The 22,185-nt window shown below is 45.6% G+C and overlaps 1 protein-coding gene across 14 annotated transcripts in view; it reads right to left on the reverse strand.

Moving 5' to 3' along the window:
* The window catches only part of MYO5A (myosin VA), a 4,204,798-nt gene that overhangs the window by 2,874,525 nt on the left and 1,308,088 nt on the right, over positions 1-22,185 (reverse strand). The window lies entirely within an intron of this gene.

A 22,185-nucleotide genomic window follows, 5' to 3' on the forward strand; every position in this document is an offset into this window, starting at 1 on the left:
AACACTCTGGGGGCAGTAGTGAGACCAAAGGGCAGTGCTCTGAACTGGTAATGACTGGGTCCCAACCGGAAGCTGAGGTCCAGAATTGGTCTCCAGTCTGCTGTTTTCTTTGGAACTAAAAAGAACCTTGAGAAAGTTCCAAATTCTCTCTGGTCTGGGAGGACCTCTTGGATGATTTTTTTTCTAGCAGTTTTAGAACTTGCAAAACTGCTTGATCCCTTTGACTGGGTAGAACATCTGGGATTTTCTTGCTGGGAAGAGGGAATCTGGTAACCCCTGGATATTATCCTCTGTTTTGCCAGTCTCTCCAGTGCAGAGAGAGATGACCTCCGATTGCCTCCAGAGGTGGACAATTGGGCCTCCTTTCAGGGGCACTGAAAGGGTTTTGCAAAGAACGGTTCCCAGGACACTTGGCTCTGCGGACCTCCTCTGCTGAGAGGGCAATGTCTTCCATTATTTCCCCCCTCTGCTTCTGGCGGGGAACTCTCCACATGTGTCCTGGCAAGACCCTTGAGACTTTCTGAAGCACATTTTTCCAGTACCTCAATGACCTTTGGGATAAGGTCTTTGAGGAACTGAAAAACGTATGCCCATGGCAGAAAGTGTTTTACTATCCTCACACCTGGTTAGCATATCCTTGACTTTGGGCCCAAAAAGGGACGTGCTGTCAAACGGAGCACTGATGAATGAAGACTTAAAAGGTTCTGCAAAATTGCAAAAGCACATCCAGGCATGCCTAGTCATGGAAATGCCAGAACCCAACAGTCTGCTCATTCCTTCGGCTGTGTGGGCAATAAACTTCATGGAAGAGTTGATAACTGAATGTAGGGTGGCAAACTGGGAAACTGCTTTTTTTTCTTTAGCTCCCTCAGCTACTGCTCCTTGAAGGGTATCTGAGAGTTCCTTGCCCAGATCCCTTTGCAACCTGGTAAAAATTAGATAAATAATTCAACGACCACAGGGCAAAGGTTGCTAAGGAAAAGACACTCTTCCCACATCTAGCCATCATCCTAGAATCTTTATTAGGAGGATGGATAGTTGAACTCTCCTCAGAAAGTTCTTTCTTGGTCACTGCCACCAAGACCACAACATCTACTGCAACCGTCTTAGTCCAGAAAGCCTTACCAGAAGGAATGGTTATAACCAGACAGGAGGAGAAGGTAACCACACACACTATAGACCCAGTCTCACATAATACCATCACAACCTCAAATCATACACATAAACACACAAAGACATACTCGGAGGCTCTGATCAAAAATCTACCAAAACAGCAGAGGCCACCAAAGCAGACACCCAAACAACTACCACCTCAGAACACAACACCTGCATCACATAGACCACACAGTCAGAGTGTCAAGCAGTCACAGCCCTTAAGGCCAAACACTATGCCAGACACACTAGTCATTGGTGACTCCATAGTCAGACACACTGACGTCCCGCTCACCAGACTGAGTAAGGAGAGGGTCACAGTAAGCTGCCTGTCGGGTGCTAGAATCCGCCACATAACGCATGCACTCAGGTCTCTCAACAGCAGGTACAAGTATGACTCAATCATTGTCCACGCTGGTGTAAACGACCTGAGACGTACCTCCCTGGACTACATGAAAAGAGACATAGAGGAGCTCTCTGATTATGTAGCCCAGGCAGGTATGACCCTGACCTTGAGCAGTATCCTACCTTCACCAAGAATGATGCCACAATACAGAGATAAGATGATCAGCTTTAACAATTGGCTTAAACTCTGGTGTTATTCAAAGGGGATCCAATGTCTGTCTGCCTGGGATGACATGCTGGACAAGCCACGCTGCTTCGCAAGGGACGGCTTGCACTTGTCACCCTGGGATTCGGATTTTGGCAAAGGCTCTTGCCACCCCATAGTGCCTTTTTTAGGCAAGGCTCAAATTCTAAACCTACCACCCTAGAACAAAACAAAGAAAAAAAAAAACTAAGGGTAATGCTGCTCAATGCCAGAAGTCTCAACCTCAAGATGCACGCACTCGAGGCCCTTCTCAGTATGGAGAACATCGATGTCTGTGCTGTGACAGAAACCTGGTTCAAGGCTCCTGAGAGCACCCCAGCACTATCAGGTTTTACCTCATATCATGCGTTCCGGCCCCAAAATCCAGACAATACCAAGAAAGGAGGGGTATCCATATTCATCAAGGACACCCACACCTCAAGATTGGTGGCATCGCACGATGCATCGGAAACCATCCAGGTGCAATTAACCATAGGCAAGACTGCTCTGCAAATTGTAGCATGTTACAGGCCACCCTCAAACTCAGGAACCTCACATGGCCTTCCTGAAAACACTGGAGGGATAAATGTATCTCGAACACCATCATACTAGGTGACTTCAACTACCCTAATATAGACTGGGAACACTACTCAAGCCCAAACACTCTAGCCCAAAAGTTCCTGGAATTCATAAACTCAAATGCCATGGAACAACTAGTCACCATCCCCACAAGAGGAGAGAACATACTTGATCTCATCATCACGAACATGGGAGCACAATGTTCAACGCCAGAAGTATACCCCTCACTGGTGAGATCTGATCACAAACTAATCTCGCTGGAGGTCCTCATCCCACCCCACCGAAATGAAAAGACCACAGTAAAGAACTTCTCGAAAGCCGACTTCCCACCTCTAAAAACTGGTGTGGTGTCCTTTAAGGCCCCTGAGCCGGTTAACATTACTCAAACCGCTGAATCACTTACAAATGCCTTCTACCAGCACCTGCAGGGCTGCATGGATCAGGCAATCCCAAGCAAAACAAAGAGTCTTTGTACCAAAGGCAAGCGTCCAGTCTGGTGGACCCCAGCCATAAACAAACTCTACAATAAAAGGAGAAAGCTACTACAAGATAGAGCAAAATCCTTAAAAGGTAAGACACCGCTGATCACTATAAGTAAAAAGCTAAGAGCTCTCATAAAATCATCCAAAGATAATTTTGAGAAAAAAATAGCCAAGGACTCTAAAGACAACCATAAAGCATTCTTTAGCTATGTCGGAAACCTAGGAAGAAACTCCCAGATATGTTCAGAATTAGTTCAAAATGATGTGAAGATTACTGATCTTACAGACATTGCCAACATACTGGCTGACAGGTTCAGTGCAAACTTCTCCCCACCCTCCCCGCCTAAAGAAGAGATATCTATACCAAATGATTGTAGCCCCCCAAACATCTCCAACGCTCAGGTGAGAACTGCTCTCTCCAAGGCAAAGAACACAGCATCCATGGGACCTGATGGTGTCCCCGGCTGTGTGCTCCATGAACTCAATGAGGAATTAAACTCACAGTTAGGACAGCTGTTTAATCTTAGTCTCACCTCCGGATACGTACCCAGGGAGTGGCGCACAGATGACTGCAAACTGGGCGCCGTAGTTGAGAACACATCAGACACAGACATCCTTCAGAAGGGTCTCACAGAAACGGATAACTGGTGCCAGAGCCATGGCCTCAAGTTAAATGCCAAGAAATGCATAGTCATACCCTTCGGGAAAAATAAGGTTACCCCTAGCTACCATATAGGTGGCAATCCCCTGAACACAGAAGAAGTTATTAGGGACCTGGGAACCCAGGTTGACAGTAGCCTTTCATTCGACACTCATATTGCTAAAGTAGTTAGGAAGACCTTCTACATTGCCCACCTTATCATGAAGGGATTCACATCTAGATCAAGGGAAGTCATAGTCTCCCTATACTCATCACTCATCAGACCAATGATCGAGTACAATGCCCCATTCGAATGTATCTGACCCGACACTTGCAGCAGCTGGAGAGGCCACAAAGTTCCTCACCAAAAGGATAAAGGGTCTCAAAAATCTGTCTTATGCTGCACGACTGAAAGAACTCCAGTTATATTCAGTTGCGTGCAGCTTGCTCAGAGGTGACCTATGCCTGACATACAAGGCCATGTCAAACCCAGATTTGATGAATATGCTTCATCTCAAAAATCTAGATCCCTCAGAGCCACAAGGGCGGGTGACTTAAACCTCGACACGGTTATTAATAGGATGTGCTGGAGGGATAGATTCATCACTCAAAGACTCCCTATGCTGTGGAACAAAATCCCGGTTTATGTGAGGCAGAGCACCTCGCTGGCCTTGTTCAAGAGGAATCTTGACCAATGGATGGGAGATCGCAGATACACCCCAGGGGTTACCTCAGTGTCACTGCTCGACAGAGGCACAGCTAAATAATGGGCATAGTTTCTCCAAACTAAGGGGTGGCGTAAGCCACAAAAAACTATGGGCTAGGCTTATAAATGCCCTCGGGCAGATAGCCTACTATAAACCTATGAACCTATGAACCTTATTTGGTCTTCAGGGAATCGGCTTGAAAGAATTTGGGGTCTCCCATGCTCACTGTAAGATTAGCTCTATAAAGTCATTGATGGGAGGAGTCACCCAGGAGGTAGATGGGTGGGAACTGAAGGTGGTCAGGTAAACAAGACTCCTCGAGCGAGGGGCTGCTGGATTTCAAGTCACCCCTGAGTGATAATTTCTAGAATCTCCCCAAAGGAAACATTCTTGGGGGGGGGGTGACCGTGGAGAACCCTCACTCTCATTGTGGCCGATGTCTTCTGTGGCTGACTCCTCTGTGGAATACAGATGCTTCCTCTTGCATAGCCTCTTCCGAGGAGCCTCCTCAGTGGGATAGTCTGAAGAGGTATAAGAAGAGTTGGGGGTACCCTGATGGGTATCCTGGAGCCTAGGCTCCTGCCATCTCTGTGGGGCAAGATGGGCTGAAGAACACCACTAGGTATCTGCATGGGATAATCGATTCAAAGGGACGGGTGACTTTTTTGGTGCAATGGCAGCCCCAGCCCTCGCCAAAGCTTTGACTGCTTCTGGAAGGATAAGGACTCCGGACCTGACAAGCCCTGCTTTTGGAAGAGAGACCCACCCCCCCCAAGTTCAGAAGACAACTCAGCCAGGGTTGAAGCCAGAGCAGAGCTCACTTTTACAGAATCTCTGAGGGGCATCGACCACTCCGATGATCTGGGAGACAACTTCACCTGAGGTCTTGCAAAGCTCACTTTGCTCTGGGAGCTCTCCTGCTCTGAAAAGGCTGATAAGCTCTGAGCTGACGTCAGATCAGAGAAAGATAACCTAGAAACCGAACACAAACGCACCAGGCATATCAGATCCATGAGCTCCGAAACTTGCCTCGAAGTTGGAGGAGGAAGAGAGGAAAGTGGATGGTTTAGGTAGACCTGGAGTAGAGGTTGAGGGGGACCAAGTGATATCCAGCGCCCATAAGATCTTGTGCACCATCCTTTCCACCTGTTCTTCTTCTTCAGTAATACTCCTGGTCAAATGGGAGGACATAGCAGAAGCCAATCTTGGCCTCGATAGCAAGGGGAACAGTACCCTCGAAGGTACTGGGTCATATATTGGCTTAAAAGGGTAAATGTCGGATCCGACCCATTCTTGTCAGATAAGGCTGGAGCCGAAGAAGCCGAAGCCGATGAAGTGGTTGGACAGAAGGCTTCAATCGGATTTGAGGCTCCACAGATGAGGGAGATTGTCTTCTTAGACTTCAGCTCTAAAAAATCAGTATGTGCCGATGAAAGTCTTTTCTTGGCCTTGTCCAAAGATTTGGAGGACAAGAACACAGCAGGGCTGGAATGAGCTGATTTAGTTTTAGAGGTAGAATCTGTTTTGTATCCTTTGCTCCAGAAACGGCTTCATCAAAGGCTGATGTCAACATCTCTCTTAAAATGAGTTTGATCCTTCAGTCTATTAAGGCTCTATTATTGAAGGAGTGATATATTTCCCAGTCCTTCTGCAAATGCAGAGGCCCAAGACAATATACACATTAGGAGTGCGAGTCGCTAAATGGGATCTTATGCCCGCACCTTGTGCACTTCTTGAAGCCAGCCATTTTTCCTGTTTCTCCACTGTAACAGAGGAGAAGGGGCACAACACACACACACACACACACACACACACACACACACACACACACACACACACACATAAGAGACACTCATTCAAGAGAAAAGAACAGTGGAAAGTTTATTTATTTTTAACAGACGGAGGGAAAGGAAAACCTTAATGACAATAGTAGGCAAGAAATATTCAAGGGTAAAAAGGGGAGGAAAGCAACCTATGAAAAGAAAGTTACTAGTGGGAAGTAAAGGGAAGAAGTAAAAGTTAAGTACGTAACGAGCAACACTGGAACAAACCAAGAGTTACGAAAGTGACAGAGAAGATTTATATTATCAAAATCCACAAAGGTTTGAAAGAGTTTGAAGAAATTTGAAGAAAAATCACAACCTGACGCAAAGAGCTAGCTGGAATAACCACATCTTTGCAAAGCAGCAAATAAGATTCAAGGTAATGTGGAGATGCATTGTGGGTAAGGGGGAAGAACCCAAGAGCTTTTTGACTGCCTCAAGCTTCCTAATTCACCGAGTTGGATCCAAGGGTTCGGATCCGAACCCTCATGTGAGGAAAAGATGAAAAACTGACCATATCAGATATAGTGTTTTGGTTCATGGATTAAAGTTAAAACTCCAACCAATAATGTCCTCCCCTCAGAAACAGCAGCAAATTATTCCCCGTCACTCAGTAATCACTACTGTCCCACAGCAAGTTTAAACTCTGGTCAGAAAACCAAGTGAAACTCTAATACTAATATACTTTAATGGTGGGGGAAAGTGTAAATTCACAGGGAAAACATTTTGTTTAGAACAGCAGCAGTGCTAAATGATGAATTAACAAAGGAGAACACTGAGTGTAACAAAACGGGAGGGTCTATCTAACACAAAAACAGCCAGGCAATTGTAAAATGCACAATATAAACAATTATAACCAAAACTATAATTTAATGTAAAAAAGTTATAAAAAGTGTAAAATTTTAGGAAGACTCTTTGATTAACTAGGGGGATGCAATCAGATAAACATTCTGACGGTTAGTACAAAACACAAATCCAGCAACTTTAACCAAACAAAACTGTAAAAATTTATAAAATTCAATAAAATAAGCAAGTACAGAAATCACCAAAATAACAATAAGTACTAAAATAATCAAGTGCTTTTCTGTATTTATGTGGCATTTAAGCTTGTAAATGCCAAACAAAAATCTTCCTGAAACAGTTGGGAAGAGACTCTGACTTTCCTAACATTAAGACTTCGAGATAATATTTTTTTTCTAATATTAAGCACATTCTGTCTGGAATTACCATAGACAGTAAAACAAAGATGTCAGCTGTCATTCACTAGTAACCTCTCCCCTGTCAGCTATCTTTTTCTGCCCAAGCAAGCAATTTACTGTTCCATATTAGAGAATCTACTTTGGTCATCCAGAAACCAACTTCGAATAGCAGCACTTTTTTTTAATCTACATAGAATTTTTACACAACTTCTTTAACAAATGCTGGCCAGGTCAGACCTTCCCTATCACAAGGCACCCTCAGGCAAGCTGTGTCACAGTATTTGCACATGTCCTAGGTTTGGTCTAGGGCCTCCTACCAGTGGGTTGTGCCTAGGACATGACATACATGGAAAACATACACAGGCGGCAGTCTCACAAGTTGACCAAGGCACCTAAACTGACTTCCCTCAACATGGAGTAGTAGTAGTAGACGTAACTCAGAAATCCTCCAAGATTGTCAGTCATCCCGCTCGTCACACAGAATGAGGCTAGTTACTCTATGCAGGAACTTCATATCTTCATATAAGTTGAAAACTGTACGTGATCTCTTCCTTTTAACCACTACTCAAAGCTCCTAACTCCAAGTGAGAATGGGAGCAGAATAAACAGTACCATGAGAGCTTCTATGACTTGCTTCTTATTTCCCCACCACATTCAGATACAGTACCTGCAGCACCAGTTTGTCAGTCTCCTGACACCTTCTACCCTCATTAAAATTTTCTACATGACACAGCTGCTCCTTCCAGAATAGAACCATGAACTTCGATTTGGAGGTGCTGACTTTCAACAGGAGCACTTTACACTCAGCAGTAAATCATTCCAGTGCATGCTGAAGACGACAGCCGGTAACCATTTGAAATGCTGACACCCACTACAGCGAGTCCCAAAGCAAAGAGACTGAATGGCTAGCTGAAAAAAAATATGGACTTATATACACACCAAGCCTGAGATGGACATTTCTCGGAATATTCTCTTTTCACTAAGGTATAGGAATCTCAGAGTTAGTATATACAGATCTGGGAAGTGTGGTTGCCCCCCCGTGCAAAAGAGAAGAAAAAATAAGTGTTGACATTTCAATAGGGAGATCCACAGCCACTTAAGTCTAATAGCTCATCATCACCTGCAAACAAATACACATCTCTTGCCTCCCCCAAAACTGAATGGTCTCCACTATGCCTTAATATCCAGCCAATTAAAATAATAAAAAAGGAAGGGAGAGTAGACTCACCCTTGTCAGCATATTATTCTGACTTTGAGCACACATAAGAATAGGGGACATGACCCTTAATCTTCAAATACAGACTGAAAGGCATGCCACATGGGTGCTGTGACCCCATATTGTTGCAGCATTTCTCAAAAAAATACTGTTGAGTAAAAGGTTATACCCTTCTCCAAACTCGCAAAACATATATAGACTCCACTAGTGAACTCCCATAATCCCTCCAACATCTGTGCAAAAACAAAAAATGAATTCACGCCTCCATGGCTAGAATGGAATCTACACTGCCCTACCTGAATCACAGGTTAACTACAAAACAAAGCCTCCTTTTCCAGTGCCCTGACATATACTTTCTCGGGAAAGGTGGGTTAAGCTATTCCTCTATTACTGGATAACACCCTCCTGTAGCCTTCTCTAAGAATGGAGACCATTATCCTAGTTCTACAAGCCAGTGGTGTCACTTCCTAGTAATCCAATCAACACTGAAATGATGGATTATCCACAACACACCACCAATTTCCAGTACTGTCAGCATTCTGGGATAGACCTTATTGACTCACAGAATATTGCTACAGTACAACTTAACCGCTATAGTGACCTCATCTGCTAAAATAGATCCAGTTCCAGAATCTGCTTCTAGCACCACCTCATCAGAGAACAGCACATGCAGTAGTTTAGGAGTTCCTTAAAGTGTTCTTTTCACCTCCCAGCAATTTCCTTGGTTAAGTTTAGCACTTCACCAACACTAAATCCAAAAAAAAAAGTTCCACCAAGGCACAAAAACACTGAAAAACTGCAAAAAGTGCCAAGGGACATGAAAAACACCAGCCAAATAACAGTAAAGGATATTTATTTAACCAAAGCAAACATTCCACAAAGCACACTTCAACACTGCCAAGAGCAGCCTCAGCAATATCTTGCATCCCTCTCCAGAGGTTGTCGATGGTTTACTGGTTTACCAAAACCTTTATAAGACTGTCCAAATGTCATTCTGCATGGAATTGCAAATTCCTGCCACACCTGGGCATTTGCTTCAACTACCACCACAGCTGGGCTGCTTTCCTGGCTCAGCAGTACTCATCAGTCAAATCCAGTAACCCCTTCTAGTACTACATAAGAGTTCTCTTACTGTAGCCGGGGGAGCTTCCCTCACCACAAGCACATAATGAGCAGGTCCTGGAATTACTACTATAACAAGTGTCCACTTCTTGGGTCACAGCTCCTTGCTACTGCCTCTACTGCCTAGATATTGAACAGGGTCTATTCAAACTTCAATCTCTCATCCTCCACATGTATACAGGAGGAACTCTTTTGGAGTGGGAATACTGTTTATGAAAATCACAAACATGAGGGTAGATGAAACTCATCTTCAGAAGACTTAAATGCCAAGAATTCATAAACACCTCCTTCTCCAATGCAGGAATTGAATGGAATGCAGCAGTGGCCCTAGGACCCCATAGTGCTGCAGCACCTTCCACAAGACTTCTAAGATATACAACAGCTTACAGTCTCCAGGTTTAAAAAAAAATAAGAAGTTATGTACCTACCATAACGTTCCATATTAGTTGTCTTCTTCTCACCTTCTTTCTTGCTGGATGGGTTCAGAGCTGATCCTCGGCTCCGACTCGGCCAATACTAAAGCTCGAGAGCTAATTCCACCGGCTCGAGGCTCCCCTATATCCCACAATGCTAGGCGGTAACTACTCAGATCTCATTTGATAGCTAAACCAAGCAGTTCTGGTCTCCACAGTATGGAGAAAAAAGAACCCACCTCTATATAAACCTGAATGTAAGCTACCACAAACATAAAAGGGGGAATAGAGGTGTTAGAACATGTGGGAAGGAAAACTCCAAAGAAAGATCCCAAAATTTGCTATCAGTCTGTCCAGGCTAGGGGGAAGGAGGGCAGGATGCAAGAAAGAAGACGAGAAGAAGACAACTAACATGGATCGTTATGGTAGGTACATAACTTCTTAATGTTAAGTTGTCAATCTCGCCTTCATTCTTGCTGGATGGGACCGCGTCCCTAGCACCTTATTCTGGGTGGTCTATCGGAACAGACTCTTGAGAACAGTGGAACCAAAGTTGGCACGGTTTCTGGAGGCCATATCCCATTTGTAATGTAAAATGAAGGTATAAGGAGAAGCCCAAGTGGCTGCTGCACAAATGGAATCTATTGGCAGCCTGTCCTGAAAAGCTACAGATGTAGCTAATGCCCTAGTTGAATGAGCTCTAGGTCTTGAAGGCAGTTTTTGATGTCTGATTTCAGAGATGAAGGTAATTATAGAGGTAAGCCATCTTGAAAGGGACACTTTAGTAACTGGAAGGCCCAATTTCCCTTCCGCATAAGACAGGAAAAGCTGATCAGATTTCCTGAACTGTTTAGTCCTGTCTAAATAATATCTAAGTTGGCGGTGAACATCTAGAAAACGCAACTTTTGTTCCGACCTGTTGGAATAGTCAGGGAAGAAGACGGGGAGATCAATCGTTTGGTTCAGGTTTGTCTCAATGGAAACCTTAGGTAAAAAGGATGGATTAGTCCAGAGGGACACCCTATCTTTGTGGAAAACTAAGTAAGAAGGACGACTGCACAGAGCATGAAGTTCAGATACCCTTCTAGCTGAAGTTATGGCTACTAGAAAAAGTGTTTTCCATGAGACCAACTTAAGAGGGCAAGAAACCGCTGGCTCGAAGGGGGGGAGAATCAAGGAAGCCAGAACCAAATTCAAGTCCCATTGAGGTGGGGGATCTTTGATTGGGGGCTTGAGCAGAAAAACACCTCTTAAAAAGGCTTTGCATAGCTTATGGGACATGATACTGGAGTCGGAGACACCTACATGAAAATTAGATATAGCAGCTAGTTGTACTCTAATGGTAGATGAAGAAGAGCCTGAATGAAAGAGCTCTGCCAGAAAGTGTAGGATAGACTGGATAGGTGCAGTGAAGGGGTCTATATTTTTTGATGCTGCCCAGAAAGAAAAACGTTTCCACTTACTATTCTAAATCTTCTTGGTAGAAGATTTGTGAGAGGCTATCAGGATGTTTCGGACCGAATGAGAAGATTAAGGGAAGCCTGGCTAGGGTAGGAATTGGAGAAACCACGCTGTGAGGTTGAGAGAATGAAGGGAGTGGTGCAGCTGGCCCGACTGGTGGGTCAACAGATCTGGCACCGGGTCCAGATGCCAAGGCTGCTCCAACAGGTAATGATGGAGGAACGGAAACCATATCTGTCGAGGCCAGTAAGGGGCAATGAGGATCATTGTAACTCTCAAGGCGATAGCTTTCTGAATTAATTGAGATATTAGTGGAAAAGGGGGAAAAGCATACAGAAGTCCCCGGGGCCAATCGTGGACTAGAGCGTCTCTGGTGGGATGGCCTGGTAATGGGAAGAGAGTGAAGAAGTCGTGACACTTGCTGTTTTGGGGAGTAGCAAAAAGATCGCAGCAAGGCTGGCCCCATCTTTGGAAGACTTCTTCTAGCGCTGATTTCTTTAGAGACCACTCATGGGGCATGAGAATGGCCCTGCTCAACTTGTCCGCAATCACGTTGGACTTCCCGGGAATGAACGTTGCTATCAGAAAAAGCTGAGAAGAAATCGCCCACTGCCAAAGTCTGAGTGCCTCTCAACATAAGGGGTAGGATCTGGTCCCACCCTGTTTGTTGATGTACCACACTACGGACATGTTATCCGTCTGAATTGCAATAGTCCCTGTGGGAAGAGAGTCCTTAAGGGTTTGCAACACTAAAAGCACTGCTCTCATTTCTAAGACATTTATGTGCAAGTGGCACTCGAAAGGTTGCCATGTGCCCTGGACTGTCCTGCCCTGATAATGCCCCCCCACCAGATCAGGGAGGTGTCCGTTGTCACCGTGGCGACTGGGGGGGGGGGGGATGAAAGGTCTGCCCTGGTGAACTTGAGGTGATGTGATCCACCAAGACAGGTGATTCTTGCATGATTGAGTTAATATGATGTGAGACATCGGGAGCTGTTGGAAGGACCATTGAGTAAACAGCATCCATTGGAGGATCCTCATTTGGAAATGAGCTAAGGGGAGAAGGGTGATAGTAGCTGCCATGAGTCCTAATACCTTCAAGACTATCCTGGCTTTGACCTTGTTGCATTGTAATAGAAGGTAAACTTGTTTGCGGATATCTAACACTCTTTGCTGTGTAAGTCTGGCGGAAAGATTGAGTGTGCCTAAGGTGGCGCCTATAAAGGTAATAGATTGACAAGGCGACAAGGCAGATTTTTCGAAATTTATTGAAATGCCTAGAGCTTGGCAAGTTTGGATGGTGAAGTCTCTGGATAGAAGCAGTTGATGTCTGGTGGTGGCGGTAAGGAGCCAGTCGTCTAAATATGGAAACACCTGGAATCCTTGACGTCTCAAGTGAGCCGCGACTACTGCCATGCATTTGGTAGTGAGACCAAAGGGCAGGGCTCTGAACTGGTAGTGACTGGCTCCCAGCCTGAAGCGGAGAAACCTCCTGGAGCGTCTGTGCATTTTGATATGGTAGTACGCATCTTGAAGGTCTATCGAGCACATCCAATTGTCCTGACCCAAGAAGGGTAGAATGGACTGTAGCATGACCATCCGGAACTTTGTTTTTTTGATATATTTGTTTAATTTGCCGAGATCCAGTATAGGTCTCCAGTCCCCTGTTTTTTTTGGTACCAAAAAGAATTTGGAGTAGATTCCGGATCCTTGCTGGTCTGCTGGGACTGTTTTGGATAGCTCTTTTTGATAGCAGCTTTGATATTTCTAGTGCTGCTTGTTCCCTTAGACTGGGTGGAACGTCTGGAAGGGATCCTTTGAGTTGGGATGGGATGTGAATAAAGGGAATTTTGTAACCCTCGGATATGATTGACTGTACCCATTTGTCTTGGGTGACGGAAAGCCAGGCTTTTGGGTAGAGTGATAATCTTCCCCCGACTGCCTCCGAAGGTGGACAGTCGGGCAGCTCCTCAGGGATGCTGAAAGGGTTTATCAGAGAAAGTTTCTCTGTTACCCTGGTTTTGCGGACCTCCTCTGCCTCTAGGGCGGTGTCTATTGTTATTCCCCCCTCTGCCTCTAGAGGGGAATCGACCTTGTGCGTCAGATGAGACTCCCTGAGGTTTGCGGAACCACATTTTTCCTCCCCTCTGACCTTTTGGATAAGGTCTAGAAGGGGTAGAAAGACGGACTCCCACGGCAGAGAGAGTCTTACCTTCCACCTCGCACCTAGTCAATGTATCCTTCACCTGAGGACCAAACAATGTTGAGCCATCAAAGGGGGGATTGGTGAAGGATGCCTTGAAAGGGTCCGCAAAATTACAAAGCCGCATCCAGGCGTGACGTCATAAAGCTACACCTGTGCCTGCGGCCCTACTCGCCCCATCAGCAGCATATGAGATAAGCCGCATGGAGGAGTTAACAATCGAATTCAGGTTTGCCAACTGGGAGTTCATTTTGTCTTGGAACCCCTCAGCTGTTGGATCCTGTATAGCCTCACCCATATCTTTGAGCAAATCTCTCTGGAGATGGGTGAAGTGACACAAGTAGTTCAGCGACCGCATTGAAAAGGTCGCTGATGAAAACATCCGCTTACCGTACCTGTCCATGGTCCTAGACTCCTTATTAGGAGGATGGACAGGTACCGAAGGATCGGCTAACTCCTTCTTAGTGGCTGCGGCCACCACCATGGCATCAACAGAGACACCTTTAGATAGAAACTCTTTCTCCTTAGGGGCAGTAATAAATTTTGACGGCCTCCTTGGGGTAGGTTCCACTGATTCAGGGGCCGTCCAAGCCTTCCTTGCCACCACTTCCATAAGGGGGTCAAAGGGAGGGGACACCCAGGAAATGGAAGGGTGAGCGCGAAACGCCTCAAGGTAAACTGACTCGTCCTCTGAAGGGTTAAGGGCGGGCCAGTTCCCTCTCTGTTTCAGGATTTCAAGGATGTCAGCAAAGGAGACATCCTCAGAGAGGAACCGAGGGGAACCTTCAGATTCCTCCAAGTCAGTGTCAGAGGTGATAGACTCAGGGGAGTCAATGTGCTTCCTCTTGCACTGTCTCTTTCGAGGGGGTTCTCCTACCGGATCAGGAGAGGCCTCGGAAGAGGAGGAAATTCCCAATGGGGAAACCTGAGGAGCTGGCTCTCTGCGGTCTGATACAAGGGGATGGGTAGAAATCACCGCAGGCACTGAAGAGGGAGGAGCTGACGGAGCCGACTGTGGGGTAGACACTGGGTCTAGCATGCTCCGCATGACCTCGAAGGTGCCCCCATCAGGCAAGGCCGGAGGTCCCCGCTCCGAGGAGACTAGGACCCCCCCCGGCACCGAAAGGGACGGCTCCGAGGCCGATGTCGGAGCCGAACTCACCAGCGCCGACGCTCCGAGAGGGAGAACGGGGTTGGACAAGGGTCCGATGCCACTCGCCCCCTCGGAGCCGACGAGGGAATCTCGGCGCCGAGATCCCTCCAATGAGGAAATAGGAGCAGACGACGGAGCCGAAAAGGGAAGGTATCGGCTCCAAAGCACCGACAGCCACGGCTCCGATGAGCCCCGGCTCCGAACTCAAAGGAGTCGGAGGAGGAATAAAATCAGGGATGGAAATAGCCACTGACTGTTGAGTAGGGCTATGCAGCATTTGGGCCAGTGCCTCAGACTTGAGAAGTCTACTCACCACCCTTTGTAAATCATGGTCGGACAGCCTGGAGGACAGAGAGGAATGAGACCTATGGCTCCATTCCGATAGAAGAGGAGATCCCGGAGCTGAATGGATGGAGCCGATGGAAGGGGACCTAGACCTCTTCTTTGAAGGTGGCTCCGATAAGCCTATCAGAGCCAACTGAGTCTTGTCAACCTCAGCTCCAGCCGGAGCCGAGGTGATGGTATGAGATTTGGAAACATCGGCTCCAGCCGGAGCCGATGTCGAAGCCATTTTAATGCTTCCAGGGGACGGCTCAGAAAATGGAGCCGACGGTCTGGAAGTCTTAGAAGGCTTCCCCGACACAGACTGGGTAGGGGGGGCCTTCAGGCTTTAACAAGCCACGTAGAATCAACTTATTTTTGCGCTCCTGCAGGACTCTAGGGCTGAATGCATGGCACACAGCACATAAGTCCTGCAGGTGCAAAGGTCCCAGGCAATATACACAAGAAGTGTGACCATCTGTCAGAGACATTTTCTGACAGCACGAATCACACTTCTTGAAGCCTGAGACCTTGGAGTCTTTAGACATCCTAAAGGCTGAGTGAAGAAAAACACAAGCACAACACACAGACACACCCTTAACCAAAATAAAAATCCAGTCACACTGAAGGACTAGGAGAAGGAGAGGGAGAGGGCCAAAGGCCTAAAAGTTAAGAAGGGAATTCTAACACAAGAGGGGACCCGATTTAAACTAATGGAAAACTTTAAATAAAAACTATACTAAATGGAAAAAATAGGGGTTGAAAATGAAGTTTATGAACAAGAAAACTTACTAACCTGCCAGAGCCGGTAGAAGAAGCACCTCGTCAGCTAAGCAGCAAACGAGATCTGAGTAGTTACCACCTAGCATTGTGGGATATAGGGGAGCCTCGAGCCGGTGGAATTAGCTCTCGAGCTTTAGTATTGGCCGAGTCGGAGCCGAGGATCAGCTCCGAACCCATCCAGCAAGAATGAAGGCGAGATTGATAACTTAACATCATGCAGTTAATACTGTATAAATTCATGAACACTACCAGTACTTGTGCAATGATAAACTGACCCAGTGTTCATAGGTTCATAGGTAGATACTAGGCTATCTGCCCTAGGGCATTTATAAGCCTAGCCAGAGTGTACTGGCTTCCGCCTCCCTATTAGATTAGCCTACTGTGCCTCTGTAAAGTAGGTCACAGAAGGTACCCTTTTAAGATTAGTTTACTGTGCCTCTGTCTAGCAGGGACACAGAAGAGATCCCAGGGGTGAATTTGCGATTTTCCATCCACGCGTCCAGATTTCGCTTGAAGAGGGTCAGCGAGGGGCTATGTCTAACATGAATTGGGATTCTATTCCAGTGTGAGGGGAGCCTCTGGGAAATGAATCTGTCCCTCCAGCATGTCCTATTTATTTTTGTGCTGAAGTTTAGGTCCCTGGAGCGTGTAGCTCTAAGGGACTTGGATTTTTTGAGGTGGAGCATGCCCATTAATTCTGGGTTTGACATGGCTTTGTACGTCAGGCATAGATCGCCTCTGAGTAGGCGGTAAGCAACTGAGTAGAGCTGGAGTTTCTTTAGTCGAGCTGCATAGGACATCTGTTTGTATCCCATGATCCTCTTGGTGAGGTACTTTTGGGGTCTCTCCAGTTGCTGCAGGTGTCGGGTAAGGTACATCCCCCAAAAGGGGCACTGTATTCAATTATGGGCCTGATGAGTGACGAGTAGAGGGGCACAATGACCTTTCTTGATCTAGATGCGAACCCTTTCGTGATAAGGTGGGCTATATAGAAGGTCTTTCTAACCACTTTGGCAACGTGATTATCAAAGGAGAGAGTACTATCTACGTTGGTCCCCAAATCTCTAATTACTTCTTCCGTACTTAATGGATTACCACCTATGTGGTAATTTGTGGGCACCTTGTTTTTCCCAAAGGGGATGACTATGCACTTTTTAGCATTTAGTTTGAGGTCGTGGCTCTGGCACCAAGCATCCATCTCTGTGAGACCCTTTTGGAGGATGCTTGTGTCAGCTGGAGATTCGATTATGGCCCCCACTTTGCAGTCATCTGCGAACTTTGTCAGCCATAACCCCCCCGTGTTAGCCTGAACCTCAGAGAAGTATATATCGAACAAGAGAGGTCCCAGGACTGAGCCCTGTGGGATGCCACTTATAACTGGTTTGGATTCGGACATGGCACCTGCGATTCTGACCATGTGGGTTCTATCTCTGAGCCAGTTTGCAACCCATCTTGTGATATAGGGGTTGATATTTAAGCTGGTAAGCTTATTTATGATGCCCAAGTGGGGTATTGTGTCGGAGGCTTTTGCGAGGTCCAGGTAGGCTGTGTGGACTACCTTACCCTCATCTATGGCTTTGGTAACTGTTTCAAAGAAATCAACTAGGTTTAAGAGGCAAGATCTGCCCTTAACAAAGCCGAATTGGGTAGGGTCCAGTGTCTGGAGGCTCCCAATGTCTTTGTTTATGAGTTCCATGATAATACGCTCCATAGCTTTACAGACCAGACTAGTCAGGCTTATGGGGTGATAGTTTCCAGGGTCCGTTGTGGCACCACCTTTGTGGAGTGGGACCACTGTAGCTGTACGCCATTCTTTGGGTACATATCCTGTAATAAAGCTAAGTTTGAACAGTGACTTAATGTGAGGGTTCAGTTCTTCTTGGAGCTTGCATAGGACACAGCCTGGGACACCGTCCAGTCCCATAGATGCTGTTTTTTTTGCTTTGGAGAGGGCAGCTTTCACCTGTGCATCTGTGATGTCAGGGAGGTTACATTCAGTTGGGATAGGCATTTACTCCTTTGGGGGGGAAGGGGAGGAGAAGTTTGCACTGAATCTGTCTGCCAGGATGTTGGCTATGTCTGTAGGTTCGGTATATTTTGTACCGTTATGCAACAATTCAGAGCATATCTGGGAGTTTCCACCCATGTTCCTGACATAACTAAAGAAGGTCTTGTGATTATCTTTAGTGTCTAGGGCAATTTTTCTTTTGAAGCTGGCCTTTGATGATTTTATGAGGGATCGAAGTTTCTTGCTAATACCGATCAGAGATGCCTTCCCTTTTTGGGGTTTTGATCTGTCACGTAGTAGCTTCCTCCTTCTGTTGTATAGCTTATTTATGGCCGGGGTCCACCAGACCGGTCTCCTGTTTTTGGAGGAGTGAGTCTTAGTTTTATTTGGGATAGCACAATCCATGCATTCCTGCAGGTGCTCATAGAATGCATTTGTAAAGGATTCTGCGGATTGGGCTGTATTATCCTCTGGCCCAGGGGTTTTGAAGGATTCCACCTGAGTCTTGAGAAGTGCAAGGTTGGCTTTTGAGAAATTCTTTACAGTGATTTCCTTGGCTGGGGGTGGGGATGGGATACGGATGTCCAGGGAAATTTGTTTACGGTCTGATCTTACCAATGAGGGGTTTACATCTGGTGTGGAACATAGAGTCCCCATGTTGGTGATGACCAGGTCCAATATGTTGTTCCCTCTTGTGGGAGTGGTGACCAGTTGTTCCATTGCGTTAGAGTTTATAAATTCAAGGAACCATTGGGTGAGGGTGTTTGGGCTTGAGTAGTTTTCCCAGTCAATGCTTGGGTAGTTGAAGTCACCCAATAACATAGTGTTTGGAGAGACCTTCATATTCTCCAGTGTTCTCAGGAATGCCAAGTGGGGTTCCTGTAATAGGGAGGGTGTTCTGTAGCAGGCTACAAACTGAAAGGTAGTTTTGCCCGCTGTTAGTTGCACATGGATGGTTTCCGATGCTTCGTGCAGTGCCACTAACCTGGAGGTGTAGGTATCTTTGATGAATATAGATACTCCTCCTCCTTTTGTGCTTCGGTCCAAGTTTTGGGGCTGAAACGCATGGTATGAGTTATAACCTGGTAGTGCTGGGGTGTTCTCAGGAGCCTTGAACCAGGTTTCTGTTACTGCACAGACATCGATTTTCTCCATACTGAAGAGAGCCTCGAGTGCGTGCATCTTGAGGTTTAGACTTCTGGCATTGAGTAGCATTACCTTTAGTTTTTTTATCCTTGGGTTGTCTATGGAGGTGGGTTTGTCCTTTGAGCCTTGCCTAAAAAAGGCACTATAGGGGTGGCAAGAGCCTTGGCCAGTATACGAAAGCCTAAGGGTGACAGGTGCAAGCCGTCCCTAGCGAAGCAATGTGGCTTGTCGAGCATGTCATCCCAGGCAGACAGACACTGGATCCCCTTTGAATGACACCAATACTTTAGCCAATTGTTGAAACTGATCATTTTGTCTTTATACTGTGGCATCATTCTTGGTGAGGGCAAGATGCTACTCAAGGTCAGGGTCATACCAGCCTGGGCTACATGGTCAGAGAGCTCCTCTATGTCTCTTTTCATGTAGTCCAGGGAGGTACGTCTCAGGTCATTCACACCTGCATGGACAATGACGGAGTCATACTTGTACTTGCTTTGAGGGACCTGAGTGCTTGCATTATGTGGCGGATCCTGGCACCCGACAGGCAGCTTACAGTGATCTTCTCCTTGTTCAGTCTGGTGAGCGGGACGTCAGTGTGCCGGACAATACAGTCCCCTATAACAAGTGTATTTGGTGTGTTGTTTGGCCTTAAGGGCTGTGACTGTGAGGCACACTGATTTTGTGAGATATGTGATTCGTGGGTATTATTGAGGGGTGGCTGTTGCTTGGATATCTGCTTAGGAGGTCTTTGCTGTTTAGGGAGATTTTTATTTAGAGCCTCCGAGTATGTTTTTGTGTGTTTATGTGTTGGGTATGCAGATGCAATAGGTCTGTGTGAGACTGGATTTGTGGTGTGGGTGGTTACCTTTTCCTCCTGACTGACTGTGCCAGTCTTTGGTTGAGAGAGCTCTGCCTCCAGTTTGGCTGTGTAACTACATCTCTCACATGTATTCGAGTTTGTTGGAAGGAGGAGAGGGTTGTCTGTGTACATAAGGCAATTGTAACATTGCCTCAAAATTCCCAGATTCACCAGCTGGACTGGAGAGTAACCTTGAAACTGACCCTTGGACATACCAGATTAGTACAGGGTACTGTTTTTTTATTGATCAGATTAGGGAAGGGAACTGATTTTTCACTTGATCAGGAAGGACCAATCGGGAGCCTAATACTTATGAGAAGTCAAGGAGGGTGTAGTGCTTTAGTTAGTTAGTGTTTCCTTACAAGAGCTGAGCAAGTGCAGGGCTTTAGAAAGAGGATAGAGTGATTACTTTGAGAGTTTGAACAGTTCTAAGGGAAAAAGTGAAGAGCAGAGTTTGTGGAGCCTGGAATAGTTTAAACCTGTTTAGGTGGCGCTGCCCGATGCTGCTCAGTGCGCAAAGCCACGCAAAAAGAGAGTTGTAGGGTTTTAAGAGAGAGAGCTCAAGGAGTTTAGAATTGACCCAAAATGGCCAATAAAAGTACAGCTTCTAGGTAGTAACCACTCCTCCAGGGACAGGCATATTGTTCAGTGTTAACCACTCCCACTGGTAAACACAGAGACTTCCCTTTAGCCCAAGCAAGCACTGGCCTTCTAGAAACTTCCAAACAGTTCAGAACAGCAAATCTGCAATGGCCTGGGGTTGGGAGGATGGCGTAATGGTTAAGGTGTTTGTCTTGCAAACACAAGGTACAGGGTTTGAATCTCACAGGGGATAACTGGCTAGGCTTAAAATGGCTCGCAAGGGCAGTTAGCCTAGTACTAATCTATAAACCTATGAACTTTCTTAACTTTCAGAAAGTGGGAAAAAAGCAAGATTTTCTTGTTTTTTTTTCTTTTTGTTGTAGTTTAAAGGTAGCAGAGATACACAAGCAGCAAAATAATCACAACAGCGCAATAAATGACCCCACACTTGAGTGCTAGGTCAAAATCAGGTAAAATGCAGTTTTTAGAGAAAAAAAACTATTTTAAATTAAGTGCAACATAGGAAATGCAGTAAACAGGCTCTAGATGTGTTCCAAGTACTGTTACTGTTACAGATATAAACTTTAGCAAGCCAGAAAATGCCAAAAAATAGGCGGCAAAGCAGTAAAACTTAACAAAAAATCAGAAAAAAATACTTAAAATCACAAAAGTGGCTCCTTTTCTTCTCTCAGCGTTTTCTCCCCTTGGTAGGTGCTTCAGCAACAACTAGCAAGCCTGAAAAGACGCCAAAACAACGAGGCAGCCGGGTTTTAAGAGAGAGAGAGAGATCAAGGTGCTTAGAATTGACCCAAAATGGCCAATAAAACTACAGCTTCTAGGTAGTAACCACTCCTCCAGGGACAGGCAGGCTGTTCAGTGTTAACCACTCCCACTGGTGAACACAGAGACTTCCCTTTAGCCCAAGCAAGCACTGGCCTTCTAGAAACTTCCAAACAGTTCAGAACAGCAAATCTGTAACTGAACTTTCTTAAATTTCAGAAAGTGGGAAAAAAGCAAGATTTTTTTGTTTTTTTTTCTTTTTGTAGTTTAAAGGTAGCAGAGATACACAAGCAGCAAAATAATCACAACAGTGCAATAAATAACCCCACACTTGAGTGCTAGGTCACACTCAGGTAAAATGCAGTTTTTAGAGAAAAAAACTATTTTAAATTAAGTGCAACACAGGAAATGCAGAAAACAGGCTCTAGATGTGTTCCAAGTACTGTTACTGTTACAGATATAAACTTTAGCAAACCAGAAAATGCCAAAAAATAGGCGGCAAAGCAGTAAAACTTAACAAAAAATCAGAAGAAAATACTTAAAATCACAAAAGTGGCTCCTTTTCTTCTCTCAGCATTTTCTCCCCTTGGTAGGTGCTTCAGCAAAAACTAGCAAGCCTGGCCATAAGAGAATCTGCACATTCAGGCTGCTTTCCCTAAAATGGAGGCTTGACTAGTGAACAAAGTCTGTATAAGCCTTCCTAGAGAGGTTAAGGAATATGATCCTTCTATAAAGGAAGCACTCCATCCTGCCCCCTACCCCCTTTTTGGAAAACACAGACCATTACCCCCATCAACCATCTCAGAAGTACAATCAAATTTAAATTCAAATCCATAATACTGCTCAGCCACAATAAAACATGTAATAAACACTAACAATAATAAAACAGATAAACACAAAAAACTAAAGTACTGACAAGGGCAAATACTACTGCAGGAGTCAAAGCTGTTCAACATCGTTGCTTTTG

The sequence above is a fragment of the Protopterus annectens genome, chromosome 7.part1 (genome assembly GCF_019279795.1).
Source record: "Protopterus annectens isolate FY-2018-M chromosome 7.part1, PAN1.0, whole genome shotgun sequence".
NCBI classification, from domain to species: domain Eukaryota; kingdom Metazoa; phylum Chordata; order Ceratodontiformes; family Protopteridae; genus Protopterus; species Protopterus annectens.